Below are 20,612 nucleotides of genomic sequence, written 5' to 3'. Positions count from 1 at the left end.
AAAATGGCAACAGTACTTCATCGTTAATTGCTTTAGATGCAAACTGTTAACACTCTCTGATCAAAAGGTAGGTAGGGCCGGCCTCCTTGGTGGCACAAGGGGTTAAGCACCACACTACAAAGTAATCTGCAGCCTCTGCAGCATGAGTTCAATCCCCAGCTGGCCAAGGAGCAACCCACATGGTGAGGCAGATCTCTCCTGCCTCGCCTGCTGCTCCCCTCAGCAGTGTATTTCAGTCGATCTGCCTGTTCTGTTCCCCACTCTGTCTCTGGTGAATCCTCTCACCCCCTGCATCTCTGGCCTGTACCCCAGCTCTTGTATGCACAAATAAATGAATGTTTAAAAAAAAAAAGGTAGGTAGAATGAAAGAAGAAAAATGATCGATCCAGTGATATACAAACAGTCCCTAACTTAGGATGGTTTAATGTAGGATTTTTCAACTTTCTGATGGTGTGAAAATGATAAACATTCAGTAGAAAAAGTACTTTCAATTTTTGAATTGCATTCTTTCCCCAGCTGTCAATATGTGACACAAGATTCTCTCGTGAAGCAGGTGGCAGGAATAAACCACAGCTCCCCATCAACCTCACTATCACAAGGGTGAACAAGCAACACTCTACAGTGTACTCTGTGGCCAATATTTTTGATTTATGATATTTTCAACTTGTAATGGGTTTATCAGGTCATCCATCATAAGTCAAGGAAGATCTGTAATATCTACAAGAGACTCATTTTAGATTTAAAGACACAAATAGACCAAAAATGATAGAATGGAAAGATATTCCATGCAAATAATAACCAAAAGAAAGCTGAGAGAGCTACACTAATTCACACAAATGTACCTTAAGTCAAATATTTACTGTTGGGGTCTCTGAGCAGCACTACAGTGGTCATCAAAAACAGGTGCCTTGGGCCTCCCCGGTGGCGCAGCGGTTGAGCGCTGGGTTGCGAAGCTGCCCGCGGCCTCTGCGCCGCCGGTTCGATCCCCGGCTGCTCCCCGGCCACCGGAGGAGGGTCCCACATGGCGCGCAGACCTCTCCTGCCGCCCGCTGCTCCCCTCAGCAGTGTACTTCGGTCCTTCTGCCTGCTCTGCTCCCTGCTCTGGCTCTGGTGAATTCTCTCACCCTCCCGCGCTTCTGACTGTACCCAGTGCATGTATAAACAAAACAAACAAACCAGCAAACAAATAAATAAAGCATGCCTCTATAAAAAAAAAAAAAAAAAAAAAAAAAAAACAGGTGCCTTATGAAAGGTGGAAGAAGGGAGGCAAGAAGAAGGTGCCCATTTTCTAAGAAAGATTGATATGATGTGAAAGCACCAGCCATGTTCAATATAAGAATATTGAAAAAACACTAGTTATGAGAACTCAAGGAACCAAAATCATATCTGATGATCTCAAGCGTCATGTTTTTGAAGTGAGCCTTGCTAATTGGCAGAATGATGAAGTTGCATTTAGAAAATTCAAGCAAATTACTGAGGATGTTCGGGGTAAAAACTGCCTGACTAACTTTCATGGCCTGGATCTTTCTCGAGATGAAATGTGCTCCATGGTAAAAAACCAGCAGACCATGATTGAAGTTCATGCTGATGCCAAGACTACTGATGCTTATTTGCTTCTTCTGTTCTGTCTTGTTTTTACTATAAAACACAACAGATTCAGAAGACCTCTTATGCTGAGTACCAACAGGTCCGCCAAATCTGAGAAAAATGGTGGGAATCATGACCTGAGAAGTGCACACAAATGACTTGAAAGAGGTCAGTAAAATGATTCCAGACAGGGCCTCCCCGGTGGTGCAGCAGTTGAGCATTGGACTGTGAAGCTGCCTGCAGCCGCTGCAGCACTGGTTCGATCCCCGGCTGCTGGCGAGTATCCCATATGGTGTGCAGACCTCTCCTGCCACGCCTACCGCTCCCCTCAGCAGTGTATTTCCTCAGTCTGCCTGTTCTGCTCCCCGCTCTGGCTCTGGTGAATCCTCTCACCCTCCCGTGCTTCTGACTGTACCCAGTGCTTGTATAAATAAATAACTAAATCTTTAAAAAAAAGAGTTAAAAATAAAAAAAAAATTGATTCTTGACAGCATTGGGAAAGATAAAGGGCAGGCACACCAATCTAAATATGCTGAAGAAGCCCAATTTTGAATTGAGAAAACTCATGGAGCTTCATAGTGAAGGCAGTAGTTCCAGGAAAGCTATTGGTGATGACACTGGTGCTGAAGTTGAACAAACTGTTGGATATGAGCCACTATTTCAAGAATCTGTTTAAAATTCAGACTTTCAATGGTGACAAATAAAAAGTCATATTTGTGGGGGGAAAAACTGTTACAAGACACAAATGACACTATGTATTGATAAAAGGGTAACTTCATCAAGAATAGATAACAATTAAAATTATATATCCATCAAATAGCTTATTTCTAAGATGTATTAAGCAAACATAGACAGAAGTAGAGGGGAAAATAGGCAGTTTCACAATAAAAACACAGCTTTCAATAATAACCAGGCAGAAGATCAATAAGGAAATAGAGGACTTGAATGTCACCAAGGCTAGTAGACATATACAGAGCACTCCGCTCGACAACCGCAGAATGTGCATTCTTCACAAGTACATATACAATATTCTCCAGGTTAAAGCTCATGTTAGGTCACAAATCAAGACTTAATGCATTTCAAAAGACCAAAATTATACAAAGGATCTTTTCTGATCGAGGAATGAAGCTGGAAAGACAGAAGGAACAAAAGGAAACTGGAAAGTTCACAAGTATGTGAAAATTAAACTACACACTCCTAAACAAGCAATGAATCAAAAAAAAAAAGTGAAAATTCCTTGAGATGAATAAAAACAAATGTACAACATAACAAGCAGGACAGTGAATAGCAGTAAACACATTTTAAAAATGATCTCAAATTAATAACCTAACTTTATTCCTTAAGAACTAGAAAAGATATACAGGGCCTCCCCTGGTGGTGCAGCGGTTGAGCGCTGAGCTGCGAGGCTGCCCGCAGCCTCTGCAGCGCCGGACCCGGGCTGCAGTAAGTTGGGAATAGATGGATCTCCCTTAACATGATAAATGCTAACTTCATACTCAATGGTGAAAGATTGAAAACTTTTCTTCCAAGATCAGGAACATTTCAAGGATGCCCAGTCTCCTCACTTCTTTTTTTTAAAGATTTATTTATTTATGCATACAAGAACTGGGGCACGGGCCAGAGGTGAGAGGGGGTGAGAGGATTCACCAGAGACAGAGTGGGGAACAGAAAAAAAAAAAAAAAACACAAAAAAAAAACACACACACAAAAAAAAAGAAAAGAAAAGATGTACAAATTAAAGCTAGCAGAAGGAAAGAAATAAAAATTAAGGTAGAAATGAGTAGAAAACATAGAAGCAACAGAGAAAACCAAAACAATTGACAGGATTGACAAACCTATAGTTATACTGAAAAAGAAAATAAGAATAAAAATGCTAATTGAAAATTTAGAAATGAAAATGAGGATAAGATGACTTTTATAGAAATAAAAAGGATTATAAAGGAATATTATGAACAATAATACACTTGAAATAATTGAAAGAATTATCGAGAAGAAATGGGAAAATTCCTAAAAACAAGGTATCAAAACCAAAACATAATAAGTAGAAAATATGGATAGAACTGTAGCTAGAAAAGAGATTGAATCAGTAATTTAAGATATTGCATAGAGGAAATGCCTAAAATACCTGATAAAAATCAAACAAACATATAGAAAGGAAATAATATGAATCCCTCTCCAACTATTCCAAAAACTTAAGAAGTGGAAATACTTCCCCACTCAATTATGAGGCCAGTATTATCTTAATGCCAATGCCAGATAAAGATATTATAAGAAAACTACTGACCAATGACCCTTATGAATGTTTATGCAAAAATCCTCAAGAAAATACTGTATTGATTAGCATATTAAAATAAATCTGTTAAATAAAATGATTACTATGACCAAGTGGGTTTTATCTCAGTAAGGCAAGTGTGGTTCAACAAATGAAAATTAATCAATGAAATATGACATTTTAATACAATGAAGTATAAAACCAATGATCCTCTCAATAGATGCAGGGAAATTCAACACTCTTTCATGATTTAAAACACTCAGTAAGTTGGGAATAGATGGATCTCCCTTAACATGATAAATGCTAACTTCATACTCAATGGTGAAAGATTGAAAACTTTTCTTCCAAGATCAGGAACATTTCAAGGATGCCCAGTCTCCTCACTTCTTTTTTTTAAAGATTTATTTATTTATGCATACAAGAACTGGGGCACGGGCCAGAGGTGAGAGGGGGTGAGAGGATTCACCAGAGACAGAGTGGGGAACAGAACAGGCAGATCGACTGAAATACACTGCTGAGGGGAGCAGCGGGCTACTCAGGAGTGGTCTCCTGCACCATGTGGGATGCTCCCTGGCCGACCAGGGATAGAATTTGTGCTGCAGTGGCTGTGGATATCTTCATAGGCTGCGTCTTAACCCCTTGTGTCACCAGGGAGGCCCTAGTCTCCTCACTTATTCAACACAGTCCTGGGAATGCTAACCAGACAGAGGAACTAGGCAGAAAAAATAAGTAAAGATATCCAAACTGAAAGGAGGAAGTAAAGTTCTCTCTGTTTAAAGATGACATGATCTTATATGTAGAAAGTATTAAAGAATCTACATACAGTAAAAGTTATCATAGCTAATAAATGAATCAGAAAAGTTATAGGACACCAAATCAACATGCCAAAATCAATCACATTTCTATATACCAACAATGACAAAGAAATTAAGAAAACTATTCCAAGAGTTCTGGCAAGATGACAAAATTGTAAAGACATTGAGCCCATGTCCTCCCAATATATGCAACAACACATATAAGAGCAATTGTCCATGAAAAAGATTAGATAATCAACATTTCCACAAGGGTAAAATCACAGAAAATATGGGAGAGGATAGGAAAAGTCAAAACATAACTTCACCTGGAGTGCCATCAGGGAACTGTGACCCAAAAGAGGGAGGGGTGGTAGGGATATAGAGCCTCTTTCTGGGGGCTGAAGGACTCCTTCCAACATCAGGGATCCTATGCTGGAGAGCATACAACCAGGTGTGGAAAACAAAGGGGCTTTCCTCTGGAGAACGTAGGTCAGAGTGCTGGAGCAGCAGATAGATGAACCATACACAGATTTAATGGATGGATGTGTATTTGGAAAATCTGAAGCTCCAGTGGGAGAATAAAAGGAAGGGCTAGTCACCCAGAGAACAGAGACACTGTTGGAAGCATTTATCAGGCCCTCTTCTGATTGAGAGGTGCCATCAAGGGCAGATGTCAGAGTGGTAGAAATCAACCAGGGAGCCAGGGTTAAATGGTGAAATATCCCATTCCTCTGCCATCAGAAGCTCCTAAGGCCATCAGACCTCATGATGAACCAGAGTAGTGCTCCTGCAAGATAGTAACCGGTATCAGAATACATAAAGCAATCACTAATAGAACTAAATAGAGGGCTAAAAAAAGAACTAAAGAGAGACAATGATAGCAACATAATAATCATAGAGAACTTTAACATCCCACTTAAAACTAGGAACTGGTCAATAAGACAGAATAAATAAGCAAACAGTAGCCAAAATGATAAACTAGACCAGACAGACTTAATAGACATTTACAGAACATTCCATCCCAAAACAGCAGGATCTACATTTTTCTCAAGTGCACATAGCACATTCTCAAAGATAAACCATATGTTGGGACATAAAACAACTCTCAATAAATTTATGAAGATTGAAATCATGCCAAGTATCTTCTCTGATGACAATGCTTTAAATTAGTAATCAATTTCCACAGAAAGAAAATTGAAAAAATTCCAAACATGTGAAGACTAAACAACATATTTCTGAATAGTCAATGAGTCAACAAGGAGATTAAAGAAATAAAGTACTTAGAGATAAACAAAATTGAAGACATGAGCTATCAGAAACTATGGGGTGCAGCAGAAGCAGTACTAAATGGAAAGTTAATAGCAAGATGGAACTAAATCAAGAGAAAAGAAAAATCTCAAATAATTTAAACTTATACCTAAAGCAGCTTGGAAAAAGAACAGATGAAACAAAAAGTCAGTTGAAGGAATGAAATAATAAAACCACAGTGGAAATAAGTGCAATAGAAACCAAAAATATAACACAAAGAATAAATGAAACCAACAGCTGGTTCTTTGAAAAGATAAATAAATAAAATCAATAAGAATGCAGTAAAAGTTATCTTAAGGGGGAAGATAATGGCAATACAGGCATATTTAGAGACAAGAAAAATCCCAAATAAGCAATTTAACATTACATCCAAAGCAACTTGAAAAAGAGGAAAAAACTGAGCCCAAAGTTAATAGGAGGAAGAAAATAATAAAAATAAAAGTGGAAATAAGTGAAATAGAATTCAAATGGCCATATAAGCGATCAAGAACTAAGCACTGGTTCTTAAAGAAAATAAAATGGATAGCCCTCTAGCTAGGTTAACAAAAAACAGAAGAGAGAAGGCATTAATAAATAATTAGAAATTAAAGTGGAGAAATTACCAAAGAGGGCACAGAAATACAGAAGATTACAAGAGATTACTGTGAACAACTACATGCCATCAACTTTGATAACCTTGAAAAAAATGAACAAATTTGTAGAACAATTTGCTAAGACCAAACCAAAAAGAACAGAAGAGTTGAATAAATCAATCACAAGCCTGGAAATTAAAACAGTATTAAAAAATCTTCTTCCAAAACAAAAGCCCAGACTCAGAGGGCTTTACTAACAAATTCCACAGAACCTTGCACAAAGAAAGTATACTGCTCTTGCTCAAATTATTTCTAAAACTCAAGAAGAGGGAATGCTCCCTAATACATTTTGTGACACCAAACACCACCCTAAAGCCAAAACCAGACAAAGACAGTACAAGATAAGAAAATTACAGACCAATATCCCTGATGAATATTGATGTGAAAATCTTGAACAAAATACTAGCAAATCAAATTCAACAGTTACAAGGATTATACATCATGATCAAATTTTATGATAAAACTCTAAACAAGATGGGAATAGAAGGAACCTGTCTCCACATAATAAGGGCCATTCATTACAAACCAATAGCAATATAATACTTAAGACCTTTCCCTTTAAAATCAGGATGAAGGCAAAGATGACTATTGTCATCATTTCTGTTTAATTTAATATTAGAAGTTTTAGCTTGAGCAATAAGACAGCAACAGGAAATAAAAGGACTTTGAGTCAGAAAAGAAGTGAAACTATCCCTATATGCAGAAAATATCATGTTATATAGCGAAAGCCCTACAGACTTCACCAAAATGTTAAGCAATGAATGAGTACAGCAAAGAGGCAGGTTTCAAAATCAACATATAAAAATCTGTTGTATTTTATATAAAAACAATGAGAAGGAAGGGATTAAGAAAATAATTCCATTCACACTCACTTCAAAAAGAATAAGATGCTGGGCCTCCCCGGTGGCGCAGCGGTTGAGCGCTGGGTTGCGAAGCTGCCCGCGGCCTCTGCGGCGCCGGTTCGATCCCCGGCTGCTCCCCGGCCACCGGAGGAGGCTTCCACATGGTGCGCAGACCTCTCCTGCCACCCGCTGCTCCCCTCAGCAGTGTACTTCAGCCCTTCTGCCTGCTCTGCTCCCCGCTCTGGCTCTGGTGAATTCTCTCACCCTCCCGCGCTTCTGACTGTACCCAGTGCATGTATAAACAAAACAAACAAATATAATAAATAAATAAATAAAAACATGCCTCTATAAAAAAAAAAAAAAAAAAAAAAAGAATAAGATGCTTAGGAATTAACTTACCCAATGAGATAAAGAGCTTAGATAAAGAAAACTACAAAACTACTGAGTGACAGAGATCATGACATAAGAGATAGAAAGACAGTCCATGCTCACAAATGAAGACAATCAACCTGGTCCAAATGATTGTTCTACCAAAAGCAATATATGTATTTAATACAGCCCTGTTAAAAGGCCAGTGACATTCTTCAAGGAAATAGAACAACAAATACTAAAATTTATTTTATATTCTATCAAACCTTTAAAGGCCTTGACGAGCTCAAGCAATGCTGAGAACATAGGGGGAAAATGGAGATCTCACATTACCAGACTTTAAACTATAAAGCAACAGTAATTAAAACAATATGGTATTGACATAAAAATAGACACACGGCTCAATGGAATAGAATCAAAGGTCCAGAAATAAACCCATGATCCAGAAATAAAACCATGTATTCATTAACACTTTGTTTATGGCAAAGCAGCCACAACCAAACAATGGAGAAAGGAGAGTCTCTTTAACAAGTGGTGCTGGGAACCTTGGAAAAGCACCTGTTAAAAAACAAAGTTGAATCACTCTCTACTCCATGCACAAAGTCAATTCAAAATGGTTTAAAGACTTAGATATAAGACCTGAGATAATAAGATATACAGAAGAAAACACTGGCAATATGTCTCATGATACTGATAATAAAGATGATATTGAAGACTCCACCTATATGGGAAATAAAAGTAAAAATAAGCATTGGGATTACCACTAGTCAAAAGTTTTTACTTTTAATGAATGAAAGTAGATTTAAAAGACATCCTACAGAATGGGAGAAAATATTCTCACATTACACAACCAACAAGGGGCTAATATCCAAGACATGTCAAAATTGTATTCAATTCAGCAATAAAAAACCAAACAAACCAATTGACATCTAGGAAGCAGATATAAACAGACAATTCACCAGAGGCCAATAGATCGATGGGAAACTGTTCATCGTCGCTTCTAATAGGGAGATGCAGGTTAAAACCACAGTGAGGTATCATTTGACATCCGTGGGACTGGCACATAATAAAAACACATCAACAACAAGCGCTGTAGAGGGTGCAGAGCAACAGGAACATACACTTCTAGTGGGAATGTAAACTGGTGCAGTCGCTTTGGGGAATGATCTGTATTTACCTTAAAAACTAAAAACGGAGATGCCTTAGGACCCAGCAATTCCACTTGGGAGCATCTAGCCAAAGAACCTGCAGCCATCAACTCAAAAAATAACATGCTCTACAATTTTTATCACAGCATATTTACAATAGCTGCAGAATAGAGCAGCGAGTCTCAGGGCCCTGTGGGTTTGGGACTGAGGGCTGGAGCAGGGCCAGCCAGTGAGCCTTAAAGACAGAACAGACTATCAAAGTCTGGGGTTCTTTTTCAGGCTAGCTCCCACCTGTGTGTGGCCTAACTGGCTTCTCACCTGCCACTTCAAGGGCTCTTTGGGCTGCCTCCTATTCTGGGCTGGGGCTTTCTTGGCTAGCTCCCTGCCTGTGGCTGCTTCCTGGACCCTGGGCTCAGCTCCACAGAGCCTGTGGCAAGATCAGTGGCACCTGACTGCTTACTGTCCAATACACTTTCCTGCACTCTTTCTTTTCTCCCTTTTCTCACTCCCTGTGTAAATAAGCCTTTCTTGTTTCTCTCTGAGTGTCTGCATTTGTGTGGCTCCGCCCTACATTCTGAAGAGGATGGGTGAGAAACTACCAACTGGGCCATCCCCTTTTGCTCCATTTTACTCAGGTATGGAATCAGCTTAAGTGCCCACGGAGGGAGGACTGGTTAAGGAGTGTGTGAGGGGCAGCCTCCTATTGATCACACCATTCCTTGAGCTCAGGGGCTTGTTGGTCAACAAAGCCACCGTGAACAGACCACCCCACACCAGCCAGTGGTGGATGCAAATAAGGTGGCAGCCTCTCAAACACCAGGGCAGCTGGGTCTCAGAGCCTGTCCTGGGAGCAGGAGTCCTCATAGAGGAGACTCAGAGTGACAGAGGCCACTGGGGGTGGAGAGGCACATGGTTGAGCCAATGCACTGAGGAGACTGAGGCAACTTGAACTGTCCTACCCCAGAATAAAGCTGCCCCATCCACTGGTTGCCACCTGGGTGGTACGGCCTCATGACATCAGATTTCCTAATATTTTCTTTTTTTTTTTTAAAGATTTATCCATTTATGCATACAAGAGCTGAGGTACAGGCCAAAGATGCAGGGGATGAGAAGACTCACCAGAGAGAGTGGGGAACAGAACAGGCAGACTGATGAAATACACTGCTGAAGGGAGCAGCAGGAGAGACAGGCTTGGGTTGACAGGTCGCCATGTGGGTTGCTCCCTGGCTGGCCGGGGAATGAACTTGTGCTGCAGAGGCTGCAATTGCTTCATAATGTGGTACTTAACCCCTTGCACCACCAGGGAGGCACAGCATTCCTAATATTTTCCAGAAAATTCCATTATTTATGTGACATGTCTGCACCATCACCATCATGTTGCTCTGCTGCAGCAACAGCCCCCCTAAATCCCAGAGGCTGAAAACCACAGAGACTCTTCATTGCTCAGGCATACCCTCTGTCCTGTGTGGCCCACAGATATCCCTAAATCACTGCTGTCAATTCCTGTGATCAACACCTATGTGGTTTGTGGGAGAATTTATGGCTACTAGACCCGATCCTGGATGTCTCATGCCAGAGACAGACTTGTTCAGGTCCTCCCCTCTTAGTCACACACTTTGTTCAAAAGAGACCTCTGCTCAGCAAGCTAGTGGAGTTGCCCAAACACCCATATCCCTGGTGCCCAGGGTTAGTCCTGATCAGTGAGGAAGAAGCTAGAGACCAAACATAACAAAAGCAGAGAAAGAGCCAGTCCTCAGGCACATGCCCCCTCACCCATGCTGCCAGGTGTTCCTCCTCCCAAGGCGGTTCCCTCCTGGGTGCTTTTCCCCCAGGCCACTAGCATGCACTCATGGCCCTCACTTCTGCCTTTGTCCCTCTGTCAAGTGGCACTTGACCTTTCTATCTGGGCTCATCCAGTTGCAACCTGTCCCCACCCGGCCTGTAGGCCCAGGAAGGGACTCCCCTTATATACACCTGGCTTCTAGCCAGGTCCTCAGAGAAGTATTTTGGACGAAACAATGAATGAGCACAGGGGCTTCCCATTTCTTAGATAAAAACAATTTCAGCCAATATTGTCACCCATCTGTAGAGGGACAAGTACAGGCCTACTTCATAAACCACCTCTGGGGTTCAGGCTTCTATGTGCAGAAACCACTACTTCAGGGCTCGCCACGACCCCTGGCAACAACCCCAGCACCACCATCCCCTGTAAAGATGGAGAAACTGAGGCTTGGAGGAGGAGGAGCTTGCCTTATCTGTGTCAGTGCTGCTCCCGCTCATCTCCAGGCCCAGCGACCCTTCAGAGTTCATTCTCCTTGGCTCTTCTTAGCGTAGCCTGGATGTCCTCAGGAGACCAGTTCAGGGAAGCCAGAGATGTCCAAAGAAGGCAGCCACCCAGCCTGGCCCCACAGAACCCTGCCTTGCTCCTGTCAAATTCCCTGACAGCCACTGAGCCCCAGACACTGACTGAGGAACGCTTGACCTTTCCCCTGGCCTTCTGCTGGGGGAGGCAGAGTCCCATTTTATGGGCAAGTGTGGAGCCACCTTCCAGCCAGGCCCATCTGGGCCACAGTCCCCAGGAACACCTTTGGGTAGGTTCTCTGCAGCAAAGAGGGCAACTGATTTGGCAGGAAGGGGTGACAAGAATTTGTTAAATTTGTGTGTGTATGTGTTTGTGTATGTTGTAAAATACACATAACATAAAATTTACCATTTTTAAGTGTACAGCTCAGTGGCATTAAGTGTACAGAATAGTCACATTGCTGTGCAACCATCTCTACCATCTATTTCCAAAACGTTTTCATTTTTCCTAACATACTCTGTCCCCATTAAACACTAACTCCCTACCCACCCTCCCCAGCCTCTGGCTCCCACCCTCCCACTCCATGTGAACTTGACTTCTCTGGGGTCCTCACCAGAGAGGAATTATACATACCTATTTTCTTTTGTTTGGTTTATTTGACTAAGTGAATTGTCCTGAAGGTTCATCCATGCTGTGGCAGGTGTCAGAGCTTTCATTTTTTTAAGGCTGAATCATATTCTATTGTTTGGATGAAACACATGTTTCTCCATTCATCAGTTCTTTTGAGTATGTACCCAGAAGTGGAATTACAGGATCATATGACATTTCTATTTTTATTATTTTGAGGAAGAGAAATATATTTTTAAATGACATTTTCAGTAATTCCTATTGATTGTAGGAAAACGGAAAATTATAGTCAAGAAAAACAAAAATGACTACATTTTTCAATTTTGCAGAAGAGCCCACGATTGACATGCGTGTGTGGTTCTCTCCAAAGGTGTCAGCTCTCCTCTCCCTCCTTCAGGTTCACATTCCTGTCTGCTGTCCTCCACAGCTACCCCCATCGCGTTAGGCAGGACCGCTCCGTGGGTGCACATTGGGAAAGCAACCCCTGGCTGTGGGGTACCACACCAGGCCCTCTAGATGGAGACCAGCCACCACCATCACCTCTTAACCCCTCACCCCAACCTCCGCTGTACCCTTGGCCACACCAGGCCAGGCGCCAGGCCCACGTGCCTTGCAGGTGCTGGAGGCTGAGGCTACCCGGCCTCCCAACGGCTCCAGAATCATGGAGAGACTGTATTCGAGCTGTGGTATGGAGTAGAGTTTCTTTTGGCAAAAGTTGGAGACTGACAAAAATACTCATGTCAAAACATTTCTGGTGCAAAATTTATGAAAGCATTTGAATTTGGCCTGGGCACTTTTTCCCTTTTTCCCTCCCCCTCCCCCACCTTGTCCCAAGTTGAGGGCGGGAGAAGAGATAGAGTCCAGATGTTGGTAGGAATTACCTTTGCTTTCCCCAGTCTCTCTGGCCAGGGGGACCTCAGAATCAATGGCCGCTGTGTGTCCAGGCCTCACAAAGGCAGTTTGGCCGCCCGGGGCTCTCCGGTGCTATGAGCGAGGAAGTGCCCGGCCTGGAGTTTGCCCCCTAACCTTGGGGTCCGGGGTAATTGTCTGCAGAGGCGGCCTGGGGCCTGGCAGGCCGTAATGATTTAGGCAGGATCCATTTCACTTCAAGCCTTTTCTACTCCGAAGAGGCCTAATCGAAAGTAATCTGAAAATTAGAGAAAATAAAAACCATGCCCACCGTTACATAAATACCCATTTCCTTGCATCGGCTGCTCGAAATCACCTCATTCCAGAGCAATGTGATGTTTCCCTGATGGGCAAGGCCAAGCCCCAGGGGGCCTTTTGATCCACCGCCCATTGCCAGGAAGGAATCCAGGAGCAGAGGTGGGACTGGGAGGGAGGGCAACAGCCTTGGCACTGACCCCACATGTGACCTGAAGTGGGGAAAGGAGGGACAGCCAGATATGGGGTGACCTCTGAGATACTCATACACTCCTCCACCCTGTACCCCTCAGGTTGGCAAGGCCTGCCGACCACGCCAGAGGTCTCTGAGCCCATGTCCTTCCCCTCTTCTCCTGAGCCACACCTTGCACCAACACTCTCAGCTCAGGGTCACCCCAGGGCCTTTGTACCACCTGTCCCAACCAGGGCAGGAGGGGGGTTTCCATAGTTCTGCACCAGCCTCAGGCCTTATCTCAGACATCCACTTTCAAGGAGGCACCTTCCCTTCCTCTCCTTCTGCAGGTCCCTCCTTGCTGGACACACACAGCCAGGGCTGTGTGCCCTTGTCAGTTTTCTCACCTCTGGAACCCTGTTGTTAAATCTCTGCTGTCTCCAGGGCCACCGGGGCCCCATGCGACAGACAAAGGGCCCTCTCTTGGCCAAGGTGAAGGACGGGGACAGCACAGCCTCATCTCTACATGGCCTGGAGGACAGGTTCACTTAGACCCAGCCCAGCATCTAGGTGACTTCGTTTTATTCCAGGTGACTATTATAACAAGAATAGGGTGGTTGAGATTCCCCATGACTGATCTAGGCTGCTCCTCAAGGCCCTGTGAGCCCTGGCTGTAGGGATCCCCCAGTGGGAGTTCTAGGAAGTATTGGTGGGGGCTTACCGAGGCCACTAGACAGGCCAAGGCTCTGGCTCAGACTGTAGATGGGTCCCCATCTCATACTGCGTGCTGCCTAGACTAACACTCACTGCCCGCGGTCTTGCCTTTGACTTTTCACAGTAGAAAGGACTTGTAGCGGCGGGATGGCACAGGCAGTTTTTCTAGGATCCAAGCAGACAGGTGAAGGAGGAGTCCTGGAGCCCTCGGTGGCTTTCAGGCTTTTATTGCCATTTTACCAGGTACATGGCAGGCAGGGGTGCTGGGGGCCAGGAGGCTGGCAGGACTCCTAGCCCCCCTGCGAATCTTCACTCTTTTTGGGCTCTCTGGCGTTCTCTCGTGGCCTCTGCTTCTCTGCTGGTTCTGCTGCGGTTTATTCTCCTTCCTGGTGGTCTGCTCTGCACCACCTCCCTTATAAACCCCAGTCTCAGCCCAGGTGTACCCACCTACGTATGCCCACACCCTACTCCAGGTGCCCACCATCAGGCATGCATTCAGGGCCACAGAGATCCATCATCAATCCTGATGGCGGGAGGGCAGAAAAGCCTGATACTTTACTTACCCTACAGGACCATACCTCCACCCACCCCACCTCACCCCCCACCACCCCAGCTTCCCCAGCCCCCAGAAATGACCTGAGAGGCAGAGTCCTAGCTGGGGAATGCAACAGGCATCTCTGGAATCAAGTTATAGCAGTAACTCAGCACATCACATGCTGGCGGAGTGAAGAGCTTCACACACATTACTATGCTAACCGCTCACCACAGCACTGCATGTTTGGGAACAATCTCCATGTTGCCACAGATAAGGAAACTGAGGCACAAAGAAATCCACTGATTCTCTGGGGCCCGCACCTGGCAGGCCGGTCACAGACCAGCCTGATGGTCAGTCTCTGCATTGCTTCCCATTTACCCTCCGGGCTCTGCTGATCTCTCAGCTGAAAGAGGGAGGTCCCTGACAGGAGAAGGGCCCACCTGGGGCATATGAGCAGGGGAGGTAGCAGCTGGCAGGACAGAAACTTCCATTCTTGGGTGGAAGCTAGATTGGGGGCCTTCTGGTCCTCTGACCAGATTCTATGGGCCTGTGCACTGTAGGGAGACTGAGCAGTTCAGAGACCTTTCTGTGGCCGTGGGCAGCCCCACCCTCACTGCTGTCACCAAGTCCTTTATGTTGTGCCCACAGCTGGAGCAGGTTATCACTCATTCCTCCATTCCCCACCTACGCCCTCCTGGGGCTCCGCTGGGTTTTGCAATACCTGTGGTCAATGTATGTTTCAGTTTCTGCCTCCGCACCAACCCAGGCTCATCAGGGACTCACCATCAGGCTAGAGTAGTGCCCAAGCCACCCTCAGTGACCAGTAGCTCTGGGGAGTGACAAATGAATGAATGAGTGAATGAATGAATGAATGAGTGAGTGCATGGGTGAATAAGTGTCTGTACACATGCATAAGTGAATGAGTGAGTGACAATGACACGGGCTACTCACACCCCTCCTGGGGCCCCATGCCCATCTCTTCACAGCATGAGGGGACTGTGAACTTGAGGTTCTAAGGCCACGTGTTGAGGTCAGGAAGGGACCACAGTGCAGATTTTCTGATCCCATGCAGACAGGGTAAAGGAGAAGTCAGAGTCCTCAGTGGTTTTTTGCAGGTCTTTTATTGGGGTTCACCAGGTATATGGCAGGCAGGGGTGCTGGGGGGCCGGGAGGCTGTCAGGCCTCCCAGCCCCCAGCAAATCCTCACTCTATCTGGGCGCTCGTGATCTCGGCTTCTCTTCGGCTTCTGCTGCTGCTTTCTCGGCTTCTCTTTCAGCTTCTGCTGCTGTTGGCGTCCCCATGACGCCGCCCTTAAAAGCACAGTCTTAGCGCAGGTGCCCACTTCAGGTGCCCGCCATCAGGCATGCATTCAGGATCACAGGGTTCCCTCATCTATCCTGATGGCGGGAGGGCAGAAAAGCCTGAGACCTTTTACCTTACCCTACACCACGACTCACAGTCCCATTGCTATTTGAGCCACATTTTTCCAGGTTCCCAAAGTACAAAGCAGCCTAAAGTAACTCTGCTCTTAAGTCAGGAACCTTGGAAGCTGTGTCCAGCCTCCAGCTCAGGGTCCACCAGACCTGTTCAGAGCAGGGGAGACCACATGGGGTCCCTGCATTAGGCCTGGAGATGATTGGCCTGGGGACCCGACTTTTCTCCTCTAGGCTATAGTCTCCTGATAATTGAGACAAACTCCTGTGACTTGCAGAATAGTCCCCCCCCGCCCCCCGCCAGATTTGCTCCCAGGAAGGAGGCCTACTTAGCCCCCTCCAAGGAAGTCTCACACCCCTACTCTCCTCACCTGACCTTTTCCCTGGACTCCCCTGGACTTGGCTGGACTGGGTTGTATGGATTCCAAATGTGGTCTTGGGATGGCCAGTCTTCTGTATTGGGAAACTTGGTCTGAAAGATACCTCTTCACCTTGCACACAAGCCATTTCCTGGGCAGGCTCCCACCCAGGACTCCTAGATAGTCCAATCCAAAGTGACATGTTTCAGCGTGGAAGATTCAGGAAGGTTGTGAAGCAGGAGTACATGGCTTCTGGGGGGCAACATTCGGACGGTGAGTGGACAGGACCCTTAAGGCTGCCCCAGGGGAGGTGACGAGGGGAGCCAGGTGGTGTAGGCAAAAGGAGCAAGCCCGGTTGGGTGGCCTGTGGGGGTGGGCCTGGAGACCAGGCATCAGCCAGGAGCCAAGTCAGACAAGGTAGGAGCTGCTCAGAACCTAAATTGAATTCAACAAGGCTCCCAGGACTGGACTTGGGGAACCTGAGCTGAGAGGTGAGCACCACTGGGGAGAGACACACGGGACAGGGCATCCAGAGGCTAGAGCCCCTGGAAATGACACTCCCTCCAAGAAAATCCTCCCAGAAGCCCACTGCTCTGTCTGGGGAGGGGCCCACTGGCATAATTAGGCCCTGGAAGCTTTGGGGGTGGGTGCTGGCGGCCAGCAGGGGACCCAAGGGCAAAGCATTCCCCTCAGTAGTCAGGGGGGCAGGGAAGGCTCCCAAGCAGAGCTGGGTTCTGTTGCAATTACCCCTAAGCCTGGTGTTTACATGGGGGTTTTACAGAGAATTCAAAGCATATCTTCCTGTTGCTTTGGCAGCAAAGGCGTATCAAGTGAGTGTTCAAAAAGGCCGAACCGCGTTTGCAAAAATAAAAACCAAATGGCTGAGTAATTTCCACAGAGAAGAACTGGCTCACAATTGCATGGTCTATTTAGCACACTTTCATAAAACCTTTTAACAAATCAGCCCTGAACCCACAAACGGGCCACCACACCTACCAGGTTGGCATTTCCAATGCAGGTAAGGCCGCCGCTCAGAGATTGAATGCAGGTTTCCGGCCCCTGTCCCAGCAGAATCCCGGCGTCTTTCCTCCGTGGGCACAGGGCTGGAAAGTGAGAGGCTACATGTGGCAGGAAGAGGCTGCGGGATGGAGGGCTCATCAGAGGGAACTCTCAGGAAGGGACAGCAGCGGGCCTGTGCCGTGATACTGTGGGACACAGGGGCGGACAGGGGGCCAGACTCAGCCTGGAGGATCAAGAGCCTCCCGGAGAAGGACAGACCTGAACAGAGACTGGAAGAAAAGACTGAAGACCACGAGTCCAGTGAAGGCCTTGTGGGAGGAGAGCCCTTGAGAGCAGGCCTTGGGGGACAGCTGGGGTCCGTGGGTTTCATGGTGCCCAAGGAGACAAGGAAAAGGGCTTTCACATGAAAGATTCCAGTCCCGAAGCAATGGCAGCCACGCAGCCAGCAGGGCTGTTGGGGTTGTAGGTTATAGGGTGAGTATGCAGGGCAGACCTGGGGAGAGACGTGGGGAGATGGCGGGGGGAAGAGGGGAAATGTGAGTGTTGAAGGTGATAACACGGAATTGTTTGTGGCCTTCTTTTTGAGGTTCTAGACTCAGCACCTTGGGACTCCCCTTGTAGTGGCCTATTGGGAGCAACTGACCCCACCACAGGAAGATAGGAGCAGCCGTCCTTGTCCTTCCACCAGGCTTCCCCTCCCCTCCATTGTCCTGCTCTCACTGGAGGAGCCTCCAGCTGGGACACAGGATGCTGTCCCCCAGGGTGGCACATGGGGCTTTAGACTCAGCACCAAGATTTTGATTGGTCCCTGCAATGGCGAGTCACCTGCCCCTCCTTTAGGCTGAAATGGTCAGGGTGGGAGCACCAGAGATCCTCACCCTTGGTCCTTACTAGATGTTTAGGCTGTTTCCTAAAGTGGAAGGAAGCTGCTGAGGCGGGTGTGTGTGTGGTCTTCCTTCTCTAGGGAGGTACTTAAGAATTAGGGACAGGTAGGTCTTATGGTAACTGTGTTTAACTTAATGAGAAACTGCCAGAATGTTTGACCAGGCTGGGGGTTGGGGGCTATGTCCCCATTCTCCCCAAGTGTATGAGCTCACCTGTCTTTAATGGTGGTGGCTCTGTCAGCATCTCCACATGAGTGTTCTCACGCAAACTTAGTGAATGGGGTCTCCTGCCATTTAATCTGGTTCTCTGGTGAGTCGTTACTCACGACTCAGTAGCAGTGAGTACTGCTACTGTACCTGTAACTGTGAGTAACAGGAGTGCTCTTCCTGGGCTTAGTGCCCATTTGACTATCTTCTTGACAGAGGTCTTTCTCAAGACCATTTTGCTGTGCTTGACCTGTTCTTGATTGCAAAAGTTCTTTCTGTGTTTTGGATGTATAAGTCCTGATCATTTTTTTTTTTCTGTGAACTTTGGCTTGCCTTTTTTTTTTTTTTCCTGTGTGTGTGTTTTAACTTTTTACTCTGAAATGATTGTAGAGTCAAAGTAAGTTGTGGGCCTCCCTGGTGGCGCAAGGGGTTAAGCTGTTCCCAGCCTCTGCAGCACGAGTTCGATCCCCAGCCAAGGAGTTACCCACATGGCACAGCAGACCTCTCCTGACTTGCCTGCTGCTCCCCACTCTGTCTCTGGTGAATCCTCTCACCAACCCCCACACCTCTGGCCTGCACCCCAGTTCTTGTATGCATAAATAAATAAATCTTTAAAAAAAGAATCAAAGCAAGTTGCAATAAAGTGTATAATGAGGTCCTGTACACCCGTCACCCTGCCACCATCCTAGGTCAACATATTATGTAATAGCAGTGCAAAACCACACAGGGCACCATCATGTTCCCTACCATTCTGGCAGCCCTGACTCAGGTGTGCATGTGCACACGTGTACACTACACATGCATGTGGCTCTGTGCAGTTTTACCACGTCTAATTCAATGTTACCTTCACCATGACCGAGATGCAACTAGTATCACCCTCACAAGACCCACTCACGCTACCCTTTACAACCGCTCCCACCGCAGCCCTAATCTCTGGGGGCCAGTTATTGGTTCTCCATCTATAATTGTGTTTCTAACAAATGTAACATAAAAGGAATCGTGTCTTTTTTGAAACTGGCTTTTTTCACTCAGCACAGTTCACTGGAGATTCATCCACATTTCTATGGGCTTCCATATTCACTCCATTTTCTTGCCGAGCATCGTTCTCGGCGGTGGACATGCTACATTCCACATACATTCCACATTCAGTCTTCAAAGGTCATGGGGTTCTTTGCTGATTTTAGCTCTTACAAATAAAGTTCATATGACCCTCCTTGTCCCGATTTCTGTGTGAAAAGAAGTTTCATTATTTGGGACAATTGTCCAAGAGTGTGTTTCCCAGGTGTTCTAGCAAATCCATGAACAGGCTTAAAAGGCACTGCCTCAGAAATGTGCAGAGTGGCCATGCCATCTGCTTCCTCACCAGGAAGGGGCGAGACCAGTTCTACTGCATCCCCACAGCGCTTGTTGGTATCTGGTTTTTTTTAGCTGTTCTGCTGTGTGTGTGGTGATGTCACACTTCTACGATGGCTCCATGAGCTTATTTGTCCTAAGTGTACCATCTTCAGGGAAATGTCTGTTCATACATTTAACCCATTTTCTAATGGAATTATTTGGTTTTTACTGTGAGATTTTGAGAGGTCTTTATACACTGTAGATATTAGACTTGTGTCAGGTATGTGACTTGCAAACATCTTTTAATCCTCTTCTTGGGGTCTTTTACAGAGAAGAAATTTTTATTTTTGGTTGATTTTCATTTTATGGATCACTTTTTTCATATTAAGTCTAAGAATTATTTAGTTTAGATTGCAATATTTTTCTCTAATTTTTTTCTTAAATTCATTCAGTTTCACATTTCAACTGTGCTGTTCCGTTTTCAGTCCAACTTTGCATGAGGTATGGATTTAGGTGGAGGCTGGTTGGTTTGTTAATGGATGGCTATTCTCTCCACACCATTTGTAGAAAGGCTGTTCTCTGCCATTGAGTTGCTTTAGCACGTTTGCCCGAAACATTGGCCATACTGAGTGTGTTTCTTTTTGGACCGTCTGTTCTGTCCCACTGATTTCTGTGTCTTTCCTCGTCAGCACCACATGGTCTTCACTGTGGCTTCAAAGGAAGCTTATCATTAGTCGGGATTCCTCCCACTTCATCTTTTACTATTTTTTGTCTTTCCTTAGGGCTAAATAGTACTCCAAAGTGTGGATGTACCACATCTACTTGATCCAATCCTCTATCCATGATTTAGACTGATTGCATATTTTAGATATGGTAAATATGCTGCAATAAATATTATAGAGCATATT

General features: G+C 45.4%; 1 pseudogene; it reads left to right on the top strand.

Moving 5' to 3' along the window:
• Positions 1-1,236: 1,236 nt before the first annotated feature.
• Positions 1,237-2,263, top strand: LOC119233036 (40S ribosomal protein S3a-like; annotated as a pseudogene).
• Positions 2,264-20,612: the final 18,349 nt, after the last annotated feature.

The sequence above is a fragment of the Talpa occidentalis genome, unplaced genomic scaffold, assembly GCF_014898055.3.
Source record: "Talpa occidentalis isolate TD23 unplaced genomic scaffold, MPIMG_talOcc4v2.1 talOcc4.7, whole genome shotgun sequence".
NCBI classification, from domain to species: domain Eukaryota; kingdom Metazoa; phylum Chordata; class Mammalia; order Eulipotyphla; family Talpidae; genus Talpa; species Talpa occidentalis.
Note: the sequence above shows the minus strand (reverse complement) of the source record. Positions and strands in the feature narration are given on the sequence as shown.